Source organism: Cynoglossus semilaevis, chromosome 19, assembly GCF_000523025.1.
Source record: "Cynoglossus semilaevis isolate Cse_v1.0 chromosome 19, Cse_v1.0, whole genome shotgun sequence".
Classification (NCBI taxonomy): Eukaryota; Metazoa; Chordata; class Actinopteri; order Pleuronectiformes; family Cynoglossidae; genus Cynoglossus; species Cynoglossus semilaevis.
This window is the reverse complement of record NC_024325.1, coordinates 8,316,530-8,326,668: the sequence shown is the minus strand read 5'-3', so window position 1 is coordinate 8,326,668 and position 10,139 is coordinate 8,316,530. Positions and strand designations below refer to the sequence as shown.

General features: G+C 42.0%; 1 protein-coding gene across 1 annotated transcript in view; it reads right to left on the bottom strand.

The window, feature by feature from the left end:
• Positions 1 to 4,834, bottom strand: part of LOC103395141 (protein sprouty homolog 3) — a 9,447-nt gene extending 4,613 nt beyond the window's left edge. The window contains exon 1 of the mRNA XM_017042032.2: positions 3,988 to 4,834. The gene's annotated coding sequence lies outside the window, so the exon portion shown is untranslated. The remainder of the gene's footprint in view (positions 1 to 3,987) is intronic.
• Positions 4,835 to 10,139: the final 5,305 nt, after the last annotated feature.

Here is a 10,139-nt window from a genome sequence, read left to right as displayed (position 1 = left end):
GAATGTATTAAATGATATGCCTGCTGATTTAGGCTCAAAGTTGACCCAAAACACAGCTACAAATGAATGAAGATGACAAAGATGAATAATAAGACAATACATTATTCACTACTCTAGCCTTGGCAGAATAGCTTTAGAGATATTTCTGAAAATTAATTTTAAAAATACACAAATTATTGTCTAAGCCATAACAAATGTATTTTTAAAAATAAATAATGAAAGTTAAAAACTTTTAACTCTAGATTCGGTGAAGCCTGTGCAGATCAGTTCCTTCACCTGTTTCACTTTGAGGACGGTGCTCTTTGGGTTCTGTTCCCACGTCTTGGGCATCGTCATAGTGCATATGTATATATTAGGACCTTGCAGTTTTTCTGAGGGTTTTTGTTCCTGTGAATTCAGTAGCACAGGTTGACCATGGTAAGAATTGTAGCACAGTGAGGTAAAAAGTTGTGTGGTTCTGTATAATTCCTGATTGCTGGAAGGTTTTAATGCAAAATCCCTTTCTTGACTTAATAATAATAATTTTGGATCAAAGTCCACACAGACTTCAGAAAAGCATCAAGAAGATCTACCAGCTGTAACTGAACTGAAATAGTCTCATGTGAATCAAAATGACAAAAGTCCTAAAAAACAACTTCAACTATTTGTTCAGTGAAGACAATTTTTTCAGTTGTTTTCAAAAGAATCAGGTTTGAAAAGTCGGTCGTGTTCGATGTGAAGAGTCTCTAAGGAATCTGAGGTCAAATCAAGCGTTTACTCGGTGCTGATTTTGTCCTTCTGATGGTCGATGATGTCTAACGACACCAGTGATGACATCATGGATCAGGTCTATTTTAAAACCCAACTGCAGTGACCCTTCACCTTGGACTGAGGAGGAGGAGTTGGACCTGCCTCCTCTTTCCTGCCTTTCTCTCATTTCTTCTTCTCTCCCTCCTCCTCATCATCTTCATCTCCTCCCATCAATCTCCCTGTTCATCCTTTCACTGCCTCTGTCTCCAAATGAATGGAGTGGTCCCCAAACACTGGTCCAGGGATTCCCAGATGGGTCATTGAGGAGGGTGCAGTGAAATGTGATCTTAAACCAAGATCCAAGATCATTAGTCTAACTCTTCTGAGTTTAGACTATTGAGGATAAAGTTAATGGGTTGGACGATGGTATCATCTACGTAATGATTTTAGAAATGTCAGCCAGCCAACATACACTCCTAGTCATTTGAATTTGATGTGACATTAGCAAGTCAGTTGTTTGTCTGTTTCCACACAATATTAGATGGTTTTCTGTTGATGAATTACAGACTAACCCTAAGCCATAGTTACATTTTTGGTTTTTTTTTTCTATGAATCGAGTTTGTTTGCAAAAATGGTGCAACACCAATCGATGCAAATCACAAGAAAAAGCAGTTGAACAGATCAATCCAACGGTGTTTCTGCGTCTGTGGCTCAGTGTGATGTGGCGTGCTGTCCGCCGGGCACTAAGACCCTGGGGCCTTCCTCCTCACGGTCCTGCGGGAGCGCAGCCGGATTGAATGACAATAAACTGGATGAGATACCGGATGTGCCGAATCTGACCCCAACGGAAAGACTGAAATAGACACTGCAGACCAGCAAGTCCAGGCACAGTGGGAGAAGGAGGATGGACGGACGGACGGACGGACGGACAGAGAAGGTGGGAGGATGTGGGTGCAGGAAGGACGGGGACAGTGAATGAGGAAAGATAGTGACACTGATTCTGGATCTGGTGGAGCCTCAGTTTGTTTGTCACAGAATGTCTGAGAGTTTGTTGTAAATGAAACCAGTGTGATGACTGGGAAAGTCAGTACTTCCTGTGAACTTCCTCTGACGTTAAACACACCTTGTTCGATGTTGGTCTGTTCTGGACCAGATTTTGAGTCGGCTAATTTTAGAGTCAGGGCTGAGTTTCAGCGTTTGTCAGGTGTCGTTTGTCTTGCAGCGAACAGGGAGAGTGAGGTCAGATTATTTACTCCTGAAAATCCGTCAATGTTCAGTGTCAGACAAACGGGAAGGGGAGGGGTGGGGGGGGGTCAACAAACAGTTCACAAGAGCTAAGTGTGAAATGTTCTTCATTGTCTGTTTTAATCTAATATTGATCCAAGAGCTTTTCATCGGCACTTGTTAATAAATTACATTTGTATTTACATCATTAAACAACGTTGTGCAAACATGATAAAAAAGGAACGGTGTACGTTTAAATGTTGTCTTGGTTTGGAGTTCTAGGTTTCTAAGTTCTGTTGAAGTTCCATTTAAATCAGCTGCTGAAAGAACTGAGGCTAAAAACTAGAACAAGACAATTTGAATTTCTGTGTTTTGGTTTTTTTTTTTTGGGGGGGGGGTTGCCATTTGTTGCCACCTGTTAATTATTGAATGCCAATTCATGGACCATGACCTTCAATCCTAAATTCAGAATATGATTAGAGTCAGAGAAAAATCACAAAGTATTTGGACTATTAATCTATTATAAAAAATATTCCGTCTGAAGCCTGTTGTTCTTTTGCAGCCTACTTCTGGGATGCAGCCCAGACTTCACTACTCTAATTAATTAAAAACCAGATGAGGGGAAAAAGAAAAAGACTTTTCAGTCTTTAAACTGTACCAGATTTCCATATCGACTCTAAGGCTGTGATTACATCAGGTCGACATTACACAGTCAACTGTCCATGGTTGAAAACGTCTGTCATATTACAGAAGCCCACTAGTTAATTATTATTATTAAAAGGTAATCTGACTAAAGAAGTAAATTAGTGGGGAAAAAAAGTTGCGTCAGTTTCTAATAAGTGAGTTCTGATCCTTATATTTGATGTAAGTTTTCACCAAAATCAAACCTCCAGAAAGAGTTGATGTTTCTTCAGTATTGAAAAGTTGAGGGTTTTTTTTTTTCATATATTTCCACAACTGTGTGGTTCTGTAGTGCATTAGTCAGTGCATTAGCCTCACTCCCTCTCCATTCACCTCCTCCCTCCCTCTCCATCTACCATTCATCTATTTCATCATTTCTTCATCTCTCGCCACATACTTCTCCACTCCACATCCACTGTCCCCTCCCTTTTTGACTTCCATCCATCCATCCTTCCATCCTTCCATCCATCCATCCATCCATCCACTACTCCTCCCTCTCCATCTCTCGTCCCATTCACTCTCTCTCCCTCCCGTCAGGTCGCCCCATCATTTGCTCATCCGCCCGCCCCTCCAGTCCCACCCTGCCGGAGATGGGTATTGACATTCTGGATCCGACCTTGAGGACAATCAATCCCAACCCCACACGTCCCCAACGCACACACAAAAAAACCACACACAAACTTCTAAACGCACAGTCGGTCAGTTGATAAAAGAACCAGGAGACGTGTGTCGGTTCAACACCGCTCCTGAAATAAAGTTGTTCAAAATCCAACAGTCTGTCCCACAGAGAAGGTTACAGCAAACTGTCATTCATTGACTGATACGACCAACATCCACTCATACGACCAAGGGAAAAACTCATGACTGTGCACTTTAAACACACACACACACACACACACTCAGCCGTCTGCGTTTGTAGGTTAGCTCTCACTGAGTCCCAGAAGCCTTTGACAGCTTCAGTGATACATTTGGACCAAAGTTTTGAACCTGCACTGATGTCTGTGCACAGCATAGAACAGGAAACAAGGTTTTACTGTTTGTCAGTCAGATTCACATGGTTTCATCTTCAGAGATCTTTGGACTCAACTCACACTGGATTCATCACAGTCTGATGTTGAAGTTCACTCTTTACGTCTATTTAAGTCTCGATCACAGCGTACTGGTCAACAGCCAATCAAACTCCTGCTAATACAACAAAGGTTACAGCTGTTGAAAACCTGATCAGAGCTTCAATAAGAAACAACAGAAATGTCCTAAAAAAACTCAGATTTTTTTTTTCTTTTATCCCAAGGTCAGAGACACAGCAGTAGTTGGTTAGAGGATCGGATGGCGATAGGATGTAGTAATGCTTACCTCTGACCGCTGGGAGATCCATTCTGCAGCGACTCGGCGACTTGTCCTGGTTGTAATCGTGTGTAATTGTATGAAAGTGTCTGTTAATGAGTTACCGATGGGGTTTTTCTGTTGGTCTTGAAGCACTTTCTGTGAGTTGATTGGTCGTACTAGCTACAAAAGCAAGGATTTATTTGCGGACACATTTGTATGTCGTCTGCAAATATAGAGTGTTACTGTAAAGATGTAGTGTTGAATTGGTGTAATATAATGATGGGTGAGGAAGGAGGGGAGGATGCTTTTTCTCTCCTTCTCTGTCTCCCGGTGTGACGCCCTTCTCCTACTCCTCCCTCTCCTCCTCCTTTTCCCGGAGCTCGTCCTGGAGCACTCTGATCCCACTGAGGTCACCACTCAGGGAAAAAAGGAGAAAAAGCAAAAAAAAAAAAAAAAGAAAAGTGACAGAAGCCCCCTTTTTTACATACAGTACATGTAGGGGTTTGAGTCGCAAAAATCTTTAAAGATGCAAAAAAATATACTTCAAAAAATCCAATGATAAACAGAATCTTCTGGCTTTTAATTATAATAACAATTTCCTGGTGGGTTTATCTCAGTGTTGCAGTGGTCAGTGATTTTGTCTGGAAAAAGAGAATTAAAAATGCAGCTTTTGAAGGTGAGAGTCTCAGGACTTTGCAGCAGCTTCTCTTTTTTTCTCTGTCTCTTCGTCCTGTTGTAGTTTCCTCTTCTCTGACCAAGAGATGAATGACTGAGAGCTGGAGGCACTTTCTCTCTCTCTTACTCATACACACACACACACACACACACACACACATAGTGGTCACCCCCTCCTCCTCCTCCTCCCTTCCTCCCTCTCTCACTCCTCTGTCTCTCTCATCCCTCCCTCTCCCATCGCTGACTTCAATTCACCTCGTGAAAATGACGATGCAGGAGTTGGTTCTGTCTTTAATCTGGTCAAATACCAACATTAAGGCTTGGCACGTGTTTTTGTTACATTTATATTATTTTTGTAACTTATTTACCATGAGTTTATTTGACATGTATCTGTCTATAGTCAACCATTTTTATTTTTTACATTTTTAAGCCCTAGGATTTACTACTTTTCTCTTCCGGGCCTCACTTTAACTTCAAGCTGAGTCAGTGTTTTTTCTGGATAATGCTAATGCTAACTGCAGTTTGGCTTAATGTATTTGGTTACATTTTACTCTCAAACTAAAGTAAATTTTGTGTTTATTTGTCATTTCTGGGTAACTTATGGAAACATTATAACTTTTTTTGATTGTTTAATGTTAATATGAATCAATCTCACACTTCTGTACAAAAGACCTGAAGTCAGGGCCTAGCTAACAGGCTACATCTTAGAGTTGCCTTGGCTAGCTTTTAGCTTTTTTACTTCTTGCCTGAGTTTTTTTTTTTTTAATGAATCATAACTTATTTTAACTTATTTTAACTTAGAACATATTTATCTTTTTTCATCTTGTTTGGTAATGCTACATTTTTTGACCCCGTTTTTTTATCCCACCCGTTTGTTTACCCTCTTTCAAGTTACTTTTTACAGTTTCTTTTCTATTTTTTGTTTAACTATTTGCTAATGCTTATTTTAACATTTAAAAAAAAAAAAACAGAGTTTTAAAACTGAACTAGTTTTGCACAGCTACTTATTGTGTTGCCATTTAGTTACAGAAAGGCCTCATTCGTTCTCTCTATAAGGGCGAGTGACATCACTAACATATTGCTGCATGACTGTAATATGAACCTCCCTCCTTTGTCTCATCCTTGCTGTGTGCAGAGGATGCTGTCGTGTGCACGTGTGAGCGTGCGCGTACGTCTCCTGTCTCTTCTGGTCTGTGCCCTTACTCAGCAAGTTGAGGCTGCAGCGCTAGTTTAGGTCCAAATGTGTACGGTGCACATTACCGTGAGCGGATGGTCCTTAATGGAGCGGCTGCTTCTGTGGTGTTTCCTGTGCAGGAAGACGAGGAGAGTCAGAGATGAAACAAACTGCTGAGAGAGAGAGAGAGAGAGAGATGGGGGGAGGAAGGGAGACAAAGAGAATGTGATTATCGAGAATTAACATCTCTCCAAATGTGCTCCACCTTGGCCTGTATTAGCTCTGTGAGTTTTCTTTTCTTAGCCGGGGATAAAGTGTGCTCCTGACTAGACATTTTACCCAAAAAAAACCGTTCAGAAACAGGATACCTTTACAGTTACAGTGGGATACATTTCAGATGCTTATTCAAATGTTTGTCCTCCTTAAAGCTGCAGGAGACAGATTTCTTTGGATGGGTTTCCGTCGGCTTGTTTTTATTTCTGCTAAAAGGGCTGTAACATGGAAATTTAAGATGTTCTCACGCATTATGATCGCAACAAATCTCAGACAATGGCTGCACCAGGTCCAGACTGTGATTAGCCTACTATTCCAGTGTTGAAAATGTCTACTATCTCTTTATAACAAATGTCTACGGTATTTTTTCTGTTCATCTCTAACTTTATCTTTACTGAAAATCTTTATCACCCTAACCTGCTGTCCAGCTCTATAATTTGGCCAGGCCACAAATAAAATTCCTCAGTGCTCAGCAAATCTGTTTTATGCCTGACGTCCAATTTTCAAAAACCCCTAATAAAGTGTTGATGAAGGGATTTTACTCGCGGCCCACACACCCTGGACCTGTGACTCACTGACAAATGTCTTTTGGTTTTGGTTTTCAAAAATGTATGACATTAACTTGTGAAAATTACATCTCATTTAAGGAAAGTTCTGCAATTCAACACATGACGTGACAGAAACATAAAAGTGAAGACCTGAAACACTGTCATACATTCATTCTGACAACCAGTGGTGTGTGTTCGTGTGTGAAAATTACTGTGTGTGTGTGAGAGAGAGAGAGAGAGAGAGGGGGAGAGAGAGAGAGAGATGGGGAGATGTTCTGGGTCAGGCAGGGATCAATGTCAAATGGCCTGGTTAACAGCATCCAGCTGACAAAGTCATTCATTTCTGCCGGCGCTTTGAACACACACACACACACACACACACACTTCCTGTGTGTGTGTGTGTGTGTCCCCACTAAAAAACAACGCCTTCTGGACTGGACAGGAGGCGTCCCACCCATGAAGCACATCGGTGTCAACTTACACAACACATTACAGTATGTCTGTCACGTGAGCGGCAACACACACACGCGTGCGCACACACACACACGCGCACACACTTTGGCTGAATGCTTTTATCTGAAGTGCTCGGTTGGACACTCAGACAGGAAGTGGAGGGAGAATTCTGAGGTTGGTTTGAAGACTGCACTGACAACAGATTGATGGAAACCACGTGACACTTTTACTGCTGGTCTCTGACGCCTCTTCAAAGGTGAGAAACCATGAACCTCGGCACCGTCGACCGACTGACGCTCAACTGGTGACACGTTCTCAAGTCAAAATATCCTAGGACTTATTCAAGTCCAAGTCACCATGAGGAAAAATTTGGTTCAAATCCAAGTGTAAACTCGAGGATTTAGAATCACAGAAAAAAAAAGCTGTAATTGAGTCTGAGAGAAGTTTCAAATCATAGTCCAGGTCATTGGGACTGGATGGAGAGACCAGATTTGGAAACTGAGTCGATGGTCTTAAGACTTTTGGACCGGAGTCCATCCATCCATCCATCCATCCATCCATCCATCCATCCATCCATCCATCCAACTGAGAGTAATCAACTCAACTCAGTTCCCTGTGAGAAAACCCAGTTCTGGAGAATCTCTTTTTGGCCCGTCATTGTAGAACCTGCTAACTTACTTGTCACACACTTCCCACCCTGGTGGTCACTCCCTGAGCTGTGGAAATGTTGCAGATATTTATGAGTAGAGCCACCGGTCCATTAACTGACCAGGCCCGGCTTGATTGGCTCCGGACGAGGGCCCTGAAATAGCAGGATTGGCCGTCGGCCAAGCGGCCATTTCCTGTGTGTCTGACAGGAGCTGCAGCCACTGGGGCTCAAATGCATTTCCTGACTGTGTATAAAACTTTTATTAATGACCAGGAGGAGTGCATCAGTGGATCTGCCCGCGCACTCGAACCGCCCGCACTCACTCATTCACTCAGTCATCGAGAGAGAGAGAGAGAGAGAGAGAGAGAGAGAGCTGGAGGGAGGGAGGGAGAGATGATGGAAGTAAAAAGGAGTTGCAGAGACACGATGTGAGACGAGCAGAGGAAGAGAGAGTGTCATTGAGGGAGAGAGAAAGAAAGGGAGGCTGATGGATGTGTGAGGAGATGAACAGATAGAATTAAGTGAGACAAACCAGAGACGAGACATTAAAACAGAGAGCGTGTGATAAGGAAGAGGAAGGTTTTCTATAGGCTGGACAGCATCAGTATCTCTTACAGCCTAACTCTATTACTCACCTACAGAGATCAAGGCAGAGCTCACCCACTTCACCACAGCATCGCCACAGAATGACGTAGTTTCACAAAAGACGGTCTGAACCAGGTCTGGGAATCGACATCCAGTCTTTTTATCTGTTCCTTCATTAGTTAACTCACTTTATTTATTTAGTTTAGCAAATGTTTGCTAACAGCTAAGCTAACTTCCTTCTGTCTTTAAAGTTCATTTGACTTTAAAGGGGGGGCAGATCTGTCCTCAAGGGGGAGCATTTCCACCGTTGAGTCGAAAAACTGTTTCTTAATTACATTTAAATTGCTGTGTTCAAAAATAAAAAAAAAACCTGACCAAATAAACAAGTAAAACTCAAGGCTCGAAACCTGACAACGATATAATTTAACTGTTAGTTTTATTGGGATTTTTTTTTGAGCTCGAAAACGATATAATTTAACTGTTAATTTTATTGGTCGACATCTAAACATATCTGATATATTAAACTCAAGAGCAAGACGACCAAAGCAGAAGGGCAGTTACCTGAGTATTTCAATACTGTACTCCATTCACCTCCACTGACTCAGTGGAGTAACCAAGTATCTGAGAGAGAGTTCTCTGGTCCAGTCTCTGTGGCCTTTCATCACCCGAGTGAAATGTGACTGGAGAGTTTCAAATGTTTAAAGAGGAGCAGAATTACATCAGATGGATGAAAGATGAGACCTGTCAACACCTTCCTGTCAGGATGGAGAGAGAGAGAAAAATCATCTAGAGAGAACGACTCCCAGGATTGTTGAAAATATCCAGACTGATTAGATATCAACCTGCACGCTCTCTCTGAGCCAGCCAATCACAGAGACGCTCGGCCCTGAGCTCAGGCCTTGGTCATCGTTTCCAAATTTTTCTGTCAGCAGAGAGATGAACTCAGTAGATGGCGATGTTGAGTTGTTCTTAGATGAGTCCTCACTAGTGTCGTTAATATTTTTATTAAAATATTAACAGGAAGTTCATGTCAGAATTTCAAGAATGGGAATCCAGAGATTTCTTTTTTTAAGCAGTGGGTCTGAAATCACAGATTGTCTTGTTGGAAACAACTTCCTAGGACCACAGAGTCATCACTGGTTTTTCTAGGTTCTTTCCTAATTAGCTTAGCTTTTATGAATTAGCCAGTCAAATCCAGAAATTAGCAAAAGTCAAGGGTGTGTGTTCCTAACTGTACCTGGTGCTCGTAGCATGATCCAAGCCTTAATGGTAACAAAGGTAACAGAGACAGACTGTTGTGACATTAGTGAAGCTGATTCACTGTAAAAAGTAAACGTTTTTGTCTCCAAAGAACCCTCAGTGAGGAGGCGGTAGGATGCTGTTCATGTGTAGCATGAGTGTCTCACACACACACACATGCACTCACTGACCCCGAAGCCAGGCAGTGGCATCTGTGGGTCACTGACCTCCGGCATGGGGCCTGGTTAGTGGGAGCATGGGGTCGATAGGCCGTGCGTGGGAGAAAGAGTGAACAATTTATTTTTATTTCTGTTCTAGGTTCTGTAATAGTCCACATTATATATATGTAAATATATATACATTACCAGCATCTAATAATGAGCCCTCCTTATTTTTGCCGATCATGCCAATAAAGTTCATTGATCAGATGAGGGGCAGAGAAAGAGAGAGAGAGAGGAAGGACTAGAGAGAGAGAGAGTATAATGGGGAAGTCATTGATTATGGCTGATAACTCTGGCTTTTTGATGTGGATAATGCAGTCCCAGTCTTCCTGCCTCTTCACTGCCTTTACTCTCCGACACCC